Source organism: Hordeum vulgare, chromosome 4H, assembly GCF_904849725.1.
Source record: "Hordeum vulgare subsp. vulgare chromosome 4H, MorexV3_pseudomolecules_assembly, whole genome shotgun sequence".
Lineage (NCBI taxonomy): Eukaryota > Viridiplantae > Streptophyta > Magnoliopsida > Poales > Poaceae > Hordeum > Hordeum vulgare.
In genome coordinates, this window is record NC_058521.1 from 246,244,017 (window position 1) to 246,254,466 (window position 10,450).

Sequence of the window (10,450 nt, forward strand, 5' to 3'; positions counted from 1 at the left end):
AGGAGACCACGCAGGCCGTCACTACAATAGGAGGCACGAGCGTGACCCCACGGACCGCCCCCACACGAACAGGTATGAACAACGCTATGGGGGTGATCCGAGGGGGTAGTTCCGCAAGGGCGACCAACGCGGGCACACTCGTGGGGCACACCTGCTGGTTGGGAGCTGCCCCACGTAGAAGTCTGGGTCTGGGGACCGGGGACCTCTCGCCTTGGACAGGGTGGACATACCCTCATGTCCAGGTCGAGGGGCCCTGGCCTGGGGACCAAGGGTGGTACATACACCCATGTTCCCGGGCCAGACGGTCCCAACCTGGGGGATGGGGTGGTATACCCGCCTCCGCCCCTAGGGCATGCCACGCTCACTTGGGGACGGAGGGTGGAACGCATGCCCATGTCACCGGTGCATGCTTCGTTCGGTTACCAGCAGGTGTTCGGGTACCCGTCGCTGCCGTTAGGCTGGGCCAGCCCGGCCTGGGGGCGCTGCCCAGGGTACCAGCCAAGGAATCCACGGGCCCCTAGCGAGGTGTGCTGGGGCCTCGCCCTGGGGATTCCGCACCCACCACCTGGGCGAGCCTTCCGGCCGGAGGGTGCAGGGGGCTCCCCCTCGCTCGATGGGTCGCTCAAGGCAAGCCACGCTACGCCGCTACAAGCCTGGGGGCCGCGAACAGGGAGCACGCCCATGGGGCTTGGAGCCCTCAAAGCATCCCCGGGCCCTGCATCAACCCATAGCACCTGGGTGCAGCCCCGACGGCGCCCCAGCGTCGCCTCTGCATCGTCCTTCAATTCTTCCGGAACCTACTTCATCCCGTGAAACTCTCACAAAATAACGAGCCGAGGCTGTATACGCCCACGCCCCCCGAGGGCGCGGAAGGGGTCCACACCACGCCTAGTCGAGAAGATGAAGGAATCAATACAGTCCCCCAATGACTTCCGGAATCAGGCGCCTAATGCCTCGTGGGTAGGGACACTCGCGAGGCCAAAACATCCTCGCGACCTCCCATATACACCCCCACCGTGACACTCTCACGTAATAACGAGCTGAGGCTGTATACACCCAAGGCTCCCCAAGGATGCGGAAGGGGTCCACCTCACACCTAGTGGAAGCCCTATGCTCACCACTGGGGGGAGACGAAGGCGGTGAATAGCTAGGATGTTGGACACGGCTTTTCTCGTTTCGTCATTACGTTTTAAGTTGAGGCCCACTAGGGCCTTTCCCTTTCTGCTGTATCCTGAGCTGTCAAGGGTGGGTATTTTGTTTTTATGTTCTCTCGTTTCGCCGAACTCGTGTTGTCTTTTCCCCTTTGAAGTGGTTAGTATTTCGCGGGAACCTTGGGAGGCCTCCGGTTCTCCTGAGGCAATCACAAAAAGGGGCGGAATGCAGAATCGCTCGAGCACCAGAAAGGGGGCTCCTGGGCCCTGCCTCAGGAGCCTTACCAGTCATAATGCCACTAGCCACTATCAGCGACGTCTGAGGTCCGGTCAGTGTCGGGAGTGCAGGGCCCCGCCCTGTGAAGCGCGAGCTCCGAGTCGGTAGGGAAATGTGCGGGACTGGGGCCTGATGACGTAGAGCGGCTTGAGTGTCAAAGGGGGTTCCTGAGCAGCACGCCTCAGGGGCCTCACTAGTCATAATGCCACCTGCCCCCCTAGTGGCACCGGGACTTTGCCCCGTGAGGAGTAACCTTGGTAATGGGTTGCACCGCACGGCGGCAGGGAGATGTGCGGGACCGGGACCTGCAGACACAGAGTGCCAAAAGGGTCTTCAAACGGTCCGAAAAGCATGAGGGAGACACCACGAATGAGCCCATGCTCGCAGGACAAATCATTAGCATGGCGACATTACAGGCTGGCGATAGTCGCTGCCAGAATGGAAGCACCGTGTGTACCTCGACACCAGGGAACACGTCAAAAGGTACCTTCCAGACATGACCCAACTGATGTGAAACTTAACACATGAACCTATCAGGAGGACAAGGCTGAGGATCATGAGGATGCATCGTCATCGGAGCCCATGCCGCGGCCCTCTCGCGCGAGCCTTGACACGAGGTCTTCCACGTGAACTTCGACCCATTCAGCCAGGGAGCCGCGGCTCGTCTCTGACACCGGATCCAGCACCGAAGCAAAGTCAAAGTTGGGGTCGAGGCAAAGAAGGTGGCTGAAGACGTCTGAGGCGGCCTGACCCAAAAGGTCACGGCTCTTCTCCTCCACAAGAGCAAGGGCCTTCTCAGCGCTCTCCTCAAGGTGCTCCACGATGCGGTAGAAATAGCCCAAGTACCCGGAGTCATCAGGAATCAGGGGATCAGAGACGACTTCTCCATAGAGGTCGCTCACGGTGCGGGAAGCCCTGTGCTCAAGGGACTAGAACATCGTGGAGCGCTCGAGTTGTAGGCTGCGAGCGCGGGCAGCCTCTTCGGAAGCCTCTCCAACCAGGGAAGACGCGCCTTTCACTTTTTTGCAGATATTAGACAGCTTACCCTCAGCAATGGCCTGTGCGTCCAACGCGGCCTGTCGGCTTTCCACTTCCTGATCCAGCCTCCTCCGGAGGGCACTGGCCTCATTTTGCAGGAAATGACGGCGCTTGTGGAAGCGGGACTCGTGTAGCCTCAACTTTGCACGGTAATCAAGAAGAAGGGAGCGTCGAGCCTCCGCCACCCCCTATCTATTTCCTCATGAAGCTTCACTTCACGAGAGGCCAGGGATTCCTCGGCGAGCGACAGCAGGCGCTCCCGCGTCTCTAGACGCTCCTGCTCCAAGCACTACTCCACTTCTGCAAGCACCTGCGAGTCAGCGGATACTCGAGCACCGACGATGAAGGACTCCATCGGCGGGCCCCCTAGGGAGGCCCTCGGTGGAGCTTGCTCTTCAAGACGGGCGATGAGGTCGCAAAGCTCATTGCGGCGGTCCTCGGAGGCCTTGCATTGGCAACCAGCCTCGTGAGCCTTGGCGAGGGCGTGCTCGCGGGCCTCTACCGCCACCGCAAGGGATGCTTCTGCCTCTACGCAAGCGCGCTCCTGCTGCAGACGGCCGAGGTTCACGGTGACTTCAAGCTGGCGCCACCCAAACACAAGGTACTGGCGTTCACCATCCCAGCGGGCCTCATGACTAGCAAGCCCCGCCCCTAGACGTTGAAGCGCATCCACAGCGGTGCAAAGCAAGCCCCATGGTGTGGTGGGCGAACCCGTGATAGGATCCAGAGGCCAGCAGGGGTCCTCACCTCTCGAACAACTAACAGGAGAAGCGCGCAAGGGATCAGCCAACCCAAGTTCGTGCCCGGGGGCTGGGGGCTCCCGTGCGACCGTTTTGTCGACATTGCGCGCCCCATGAGGCCCCTCATCGCCATGTTGGAGATCCAAGGGGAAGGCGTGGCATGGCCCCAGGAGGGGCCACAGGCGAGGGGAAAGGTATCCCCCGAAGTACTGGAGGCTTCCAACGAAGAAGACATCGGGGGGTTCACGCGCATGAGGCTTGGGAGACCGGGCCCCGCGGAGTGCGGGAGAAGAGGCCACGGAACGCCCGGTGACCTCCGGAATAGAAGACGCTGATCCGCCTCCCTGGTCATTGAAAGGGGACCTGAGGAACAAAGGCTCAGAAGACAGGCGCGTAAAGGAGGACAAGGGGGGAATACATGCGCTTACTCGTCAATGGACATCCACTTCTTCCTCGTTGGAGCCCCTCACGCCGGGGGCCGACCACCCTCAGACAGCCTCCTCTTCGGGCTGACAGGGGTGCCCAGGTGGGGGGATTCGGCAGCCCACGGGCGAGTCTCAGAAGTGGGGGCAGCGCTGTCCACTGTCGACCAATAGTCATCGCCAACCCCGGCTCGACGCGGAGCCACAGCCGCACCGCTCGCCATGATCCTGGAGGTATCCGCACAATCAGGGTCTTTGCGGGGATGAACCCCCGGGGGGGGGGGCTCCTGGAAACGCTTTTCCCCCTCAGGGAGGAGCCCCCATTCATCAAAGAGCGGCATCTCCACGGCAAGAGCTTCCGGGGCCTTGAAGTAGTACAATGGCAGACAGTTCGGGGGGAGCTCGTCAGGATTGCCGCTGGTCAGCTGACGAAGCAGCTCACGCAGGACATAAGGGGAAAAGGGGATGACTTGGCTCCTCATCGAGTCGCTGGGCCCTGTGTAGGCCCACATGGGGCAGGAGTGGCGTTGAAGGGGAGCAATCCGTCGACAGATGAACTTGTGCACCACCATCGCCATCGACACCCCCGCGCGCCTCAGATTTCCTATCCGGATCAAGACCGGCGCGAGCCGGGGGTCGCTGAGCTCTTCTCTCTCCCACCCTCGGTTCGGCGTCCCCTGGGACGGATGAGGTTGGAACAGAGCCTCGGCCCGGGCAGCCTCAACCTGCACCCACTTCCGCCGGAACCCTTCCACCTCGAGGAGGAGCTGAGCGCATGGGATCCCGGGGTCTAATGCATCGACAATTCTCAAGGGCGCACACCTAGAGCACTGCACTTCGGTGATCAACTCAAGGGATAAGAAATGGCGGAGCAATGCTACGGAAGGAGTAAAGCCGACAAAAGCCTCGCACAATAACACGAAGGCGGAGAGGAGGACCAAAGAATGGGGGTCAAGATGGAGCACATGGATCTGGTAATACGAAAACACTGCATTGAGGAGCCTGAGAATGGCGGTAGTTGATACGTCTCCAACGTATCAATAATTTTTTATGGTTTCATGCTATTATCTTGTCAAACTTTGGATGTTTTGCATGCCTTTAATATATTTTTTGGGACTAACTTATTAACTCAGTGCCAAGTGCCAGTTCCTGTTTTTTTCCATGTTTTGACCCCTTTGAGAGGAGATTTTGAAACGGAGTCCAAGCGGAATAAAATCCCCGAAAAGATTTTTTCCGTAACAGAAGAAGATCGGGAGACTTGAGAGCCAAGGCAGGGGGTTCCCAGGGACCCCACAAGCTCCCTCACCGCAGCCAAGGGGAGGTCGCGGCCCACAGGCTTGTGGGCCCCCTGGACCTCCTTTTCCCTAGGTTTTGCGCCTATATATCCCCAAAAATTCCACAAAAAATGACGAGATCATCGAAAGTACTTTTCCGCCATAGGAAGCTTCTGTCTCCGCAAGATCCCATATGGGGCACGTTCTGGTGCCCTGCCGGAGGGGGATTCGGATACAGAGGGCTTCTTCATCAACATCATGACCTCTCCGATGATGCGTGAGTAGTTCACCATAGACCTACGGGTCCATAGCTAGTATCTAGATGGATTCTTCTCTCTCTTGGATCTTCAATACAAAGTTCTCCATGATCTTCATGGAGATTTATCCGATGTAATCTTCTTTTGCGGTGTGTTTGTCGAGATCCGATGAATTGTGGATTTATGATTAGATTATCTATGAATCTTATTTGAGTTTCTTCTGATCTCTCTTATGCATGATATCATATCCTTGTAATTCTCTTCGAGTTGTGGGTTTTGTTTGGCCAACTAGATCTATGATTCTTGCAATGGGAGAAGTGCTTGGTTTTGGGTTCATACCGTGCGGTGACCTCACCCAGTGACAGAAGGGGTAGCGAGGCACGCATCATGTTGTTGCCATCAAGGTTAAAAAGATGGGGTGTTCATCATTGGTTTGAGATTATCCCTCTACATCATGTCATCTTGCTTAAGGCATTACTCTGTTCGTCATGAACTCAATACACTAGATGCATGCTGGATAGCGGTCGATGTGTGGAGTAATAGTAGTAGATGCAGAAAGTATCGGTCTACTTGTCTCGGACGTGATGCCTATATGTATGATCATTGCCTTTTGCGCGGTTCTATCAATTGCTCGACAGTAATTTGTTCACCCACCGTGATATTTGCTATTTTGAGAGAAGCCTCTAGTGAACACTATGGCCCCGGGGTCTACTCCACACCATATTTTAAACCTTACACTTTTTACTTTGCAAACAATCTTGAAGGGATTGACAACCCCTTTGAAGCGTTGGGTGCAAGCTCGTTTGTGTTTGCGCAGGTACTCTGGACTTGACGAGACTCTCCTACTGGATCGATACCTTGGTTCTCAAACTGAGGGAAATACTTACTGCTCCTTTGCTGCATCACCCTTTCCTCTTCAAGGGAAAAACCAACGCAAGCAAGTCTCCGTCAACGTGGCAATTTGTGTCGCTGTTGCTTGAGAACTAGCAAGAAGAATTTCTGGCGCCGTTGCCGGGGAAGGACTTTTGTTGCCGTAGCAGAAGAATTTCTGGCACCATTCCGGGGAGGAAGATCAAGTCAAGAACTCATCCAAGTAGGTGTCGCAAACTCATCTCTTGCATTTACATTGTTTGCTAGTTGCCTCTCGTTTTCCTCTCCCCTACTTCACCAATTTTCCTTTTTCGTTTGGCTTTTCCGTTTGCCTTTTCGTTCGCCCTTTTTCTCGCTTGCTCTTTGTTTGATTGTGTGCTTGCTTGCTTGCCTAAGTCACCATGAATGAAAACACCAAACTTTGTGACTTCTCGAATACTAATAATAATGATTTTATTAGTACTCCGATTGCTCCCGCCACTACTGTGGAGTCATACGAAATCAATGCCGCTTTGCTGAATCTTGTTATGAAAGAGCAATTCTCTGGCCTTCCTAGTGAAGATGCCGCATCCCATCTCAATACCTTCATTGAGCTTTGCGATATGCAAAAGAAGAAAGATGTGGATAATGACTGGATTAAATTGAAGCTTTTTTCCTTTCTTGTTGCGAGGTCGCGCAAAAACTTGGTTTTTTTGTTTGCCCAAAAATAGTATCGATTCTTGGGATAAGTGCAAAGATGCTTATATATCCAAGGATTTTCCACCGCTAAGATCATATCTCTCCGTAATGATATCATGAATTTCAAGCAACTTGATCATGAACATGTTGCACAATCTTGGGAGAGAATGAAATTGATGATTAGAAATTGTCCCGCTCATGGCTTGAGTCTTTGGATGATTATTCAAATCTTTTATGCTGGCTTGAATTTCGCTTCTAGAAATATGTTGGACTACGCCTCAGGTGGAACGTTCATCGAAATCACATTAGGGGAAGCCACAAAGCTCCTAGACAACATCATGACGAACTACTCTTAGTGGCACACTGAAAGGTCACCTACTAGTAAGAAGGTACACGCTATAGAAGAAATTAACTCGTTGAGTGCTAAGATGGACGAGTTAATGAATTTGGTTGCTAGTAGAAGTGCTCCTTTGGATCCTAATGATATGCCCTTGTCTTCTTTGATTGAGAGTAGCAACGCTAGCTTGGACGTTAATTTTGTTTGTAGGAATAACTTTGGCAACAACAACACTTTTAGAGGAAACTATGTTTCTAGGCCTTTTCCTAATAACTCCTCTGATAACTTTGGCAACTCCTACAACAATACTCATGGAAATTACAATAGATTACCCTCTGATCTAGAGAGTAATATCAAAGAGTTCATCAACTCTCAAAAGATTTTCAATGCGTCCATAGAGGGAAAGCTACATAAATTGACAATCTGGCTAAGAGCATTGATAGAATGTCTAGTGATGTTGATGCTTTGATAGATGTGCTCCTCCCAAGATCAAAATGGATGAAACTTTGAAAGCTATGCGTGTTTCTATGATTGAGAGCCAAGAAAGAACCGCCCAAATTCGTGCTAGACATGAATGGCTTAAAAAGGCGTGTTCTCGTGATAAGAATCACAAAGATCTTAAAGTGCTTGGTGTGACTCTCATTGAATCCTTTTTTTCTTGTGTCAAACCTAATGATTATGGGGCTGGATATGAATTCACTTTGGTTGAAAAGTTCCCCAACGATTCGGAGTCCATCTATCTTGATGGTAAAAGCATTGAAAGTGGAGTAGAAGATATTAAAACTTTGACTAGTAATGAAATTACTACTATCGATTTCAAGGAATTCAATTATGATAGTTGCTCCTTGATTGAATGCATTTCTTTGATGCAATCCATGTTAAACTCTCCACACGCTTATAGCCAAAACAAGGCCTTTACTGATCATATCGTCGAAGCTATGATAAAATCTCTTGAAGAGAAACTTGAATTGGAAGTCTCTATCCCTAGAAAGCTTCATGATGAGTGGGAACCTACCATCAAAATCAAAATCAAAAACTATGAATTCAATTCTTTGTGTGATTTGGGTGCTAGTGTTTCTGCGATTCCAAAGTCTTTATGTGATGTTCTCGGTTTTAATGAGATTGAAGAGTGTTCTCTTAATTTGCATCTTGCTGATTCTACTATCAAGAAACCCATGGGAAGGATCAATGATGTTCTTATTATTTCAAATATGAACTATGTACCCGTGGATTTCATTGTGCTTGACATTGATTGCAATCCTGCATGCCCTATTATTCTTGGTAGAAATTTCCTAAGGACTATCGGTGCTATCACCGATATGAAGGACGGGAATATTAGATTTCAATTTACTTTAAGGAAGGGCATGGAACACTTTCCTGGAACGAAAACAAGATTGTCTTATGAATCCATGATGAGGGCCACTTATGGTTTGAGCACCAAAGACGACGATACGTGATTCTATCGATTTTATGCCTAGCTAAGGGCGTTAAACAATAGCGCTTGTTGGGAGGAAACCCAATGAATTTATATTTTTCTTTCTGTTTTGTTGCGTCCACACCATCATAATTCTGTTGAGATTGTGTTTTTGTGTTTCTTTTTGTGTTTGAGCCAAGCAAAACCTTTATGACTAGTCTTGGTAATGGTTGTTTGATCCTGCTGGAACAAGACAGAAACTTTTCGCTCACGAGATGATTTTCATTTTTATTCAGAAAGAGATTTTGAGTTGATTCTTTTTGATGCCGGCTGATATGCCTTTTTCCCAGGCAGTAGTAGTTGTTCAGATGTTTTGAGATACAGAAGTATACAAAGTATACAGATTTATATAGACTGGTCTGTTTTTGACAGATTCTGTTTTTGTTGAGTTGGTTGCTTGTTTTGATGAAACTATGCTTAGTATTGGCGGGGGGAGGGGGGTACTAGCCATGGAAAAGTGAGAATACAGTAGGACAACACCAATATAGATAGAATTCAAGTTTGCTACAGTACCAAAAGAGGTGGTAGTTTGTTTTCTTGTGCTAATGTTATCACGAGTTTCTGTTTAAGTTTTGTGTTGTGAAGTTTTCAAGTTTTGGGTGATGTTCTCATGGACGATGATATAAGGAGTGGAAAGAGCTCAAGCTTGGGGATGCCCATGTCATCCCAAGCCAAATTCAAGGACACCAAAAAGCCTAAGCTTGGGGATGCCCCGGGAAGGGATCCCCTCTTTCGTCTTCAATCCATAGGCAACATTACTTGGAGCTATATTTTTATTCACCACATGATATGTGTTTTGCTTGGAGCGTCTTGTATCGTAGGAGTCTTTTCTTTTTGTTGTGTCACAATCATACTTGCTGCACACCTTTTTCAGAGAGAGAGACATGCACTCATCGTGACTTCGCTAGAATGCTCATAGTGCTTCACTTATATCTTTTGAGCTAGATACTTTGTCTCTATGTGCTTCACTTACATGATTTGATGGTTGGCTTATGCTAGGAGAGTAGTCCCAAAGGTGATAGGTACCCAAAGAGTATACAAAAACCTCCATCTTCATGTGCATTGAGTAGAAAGAGAAGTCTTGATTCCTCTCAATTAGTTTTGAGATGTGGATTCGGTAATATTAAGAGCTATGTTAGTAGGGTGTTGTGAAACTAGAAGTACTTGTGTTGAAGTTATTGATTCCCATAGCATGCACGTATGGTGAACCACTATGTTAGGAAGTTGGAGCATAATTGATCTATTGATTGTCATCCTTTGTGTTGAGGTCGGGATCGCGCGATGGTTAACACCTACCAACCCTTCCCCTAGGAGTATGCGTTTAGCACTTTGTTTCGATTACTAATAAAAACTTTTGCAACAAGTATGTGAGTTCTTCATGACAAATGTGAGCCTATGGTATATATGCACTTTCACCTTCCACCATTGCTAGCCTCTCTAGTGCCCTGCAATTCTCGCCGGTACACAAACCCACCATATGCCTTCCTCAAAACAGCCATCATACCTACCTACTATGTCATTTTCATAGCCATTTCGAGATATATTGCCATGCATGATCGTAAGATAGCTAGCGAGATGTTTCAACGTCATACGCCAAGCTAGATCGTTGCAAATCCCGGTACACCGCCGGAGGCATTTCCTATCGAGTCATCATCATTTTGAGCTTTGAGCTGTGAGTAAATAAAAGTGTGATGAGCATCATTATTAGAGCATTGTCCCATGTGAGGAAATAAAAAAAAAGAGGCCAAAGAGCCCAAAACTAAAAAAAAGGGAAAAAAAGGCCAAGAGCCCAAATAAAAAAAAGAGAGACAAAGAGAGAAGGGACAATGCTACTATCTTTTTCCACACTTGTGCTTCATAATAGCACCATGTTCTTCATGATTGAGAGCTTCTTGCTTTGTCACTACCATATGCTAGTGGGAATCTTCATTA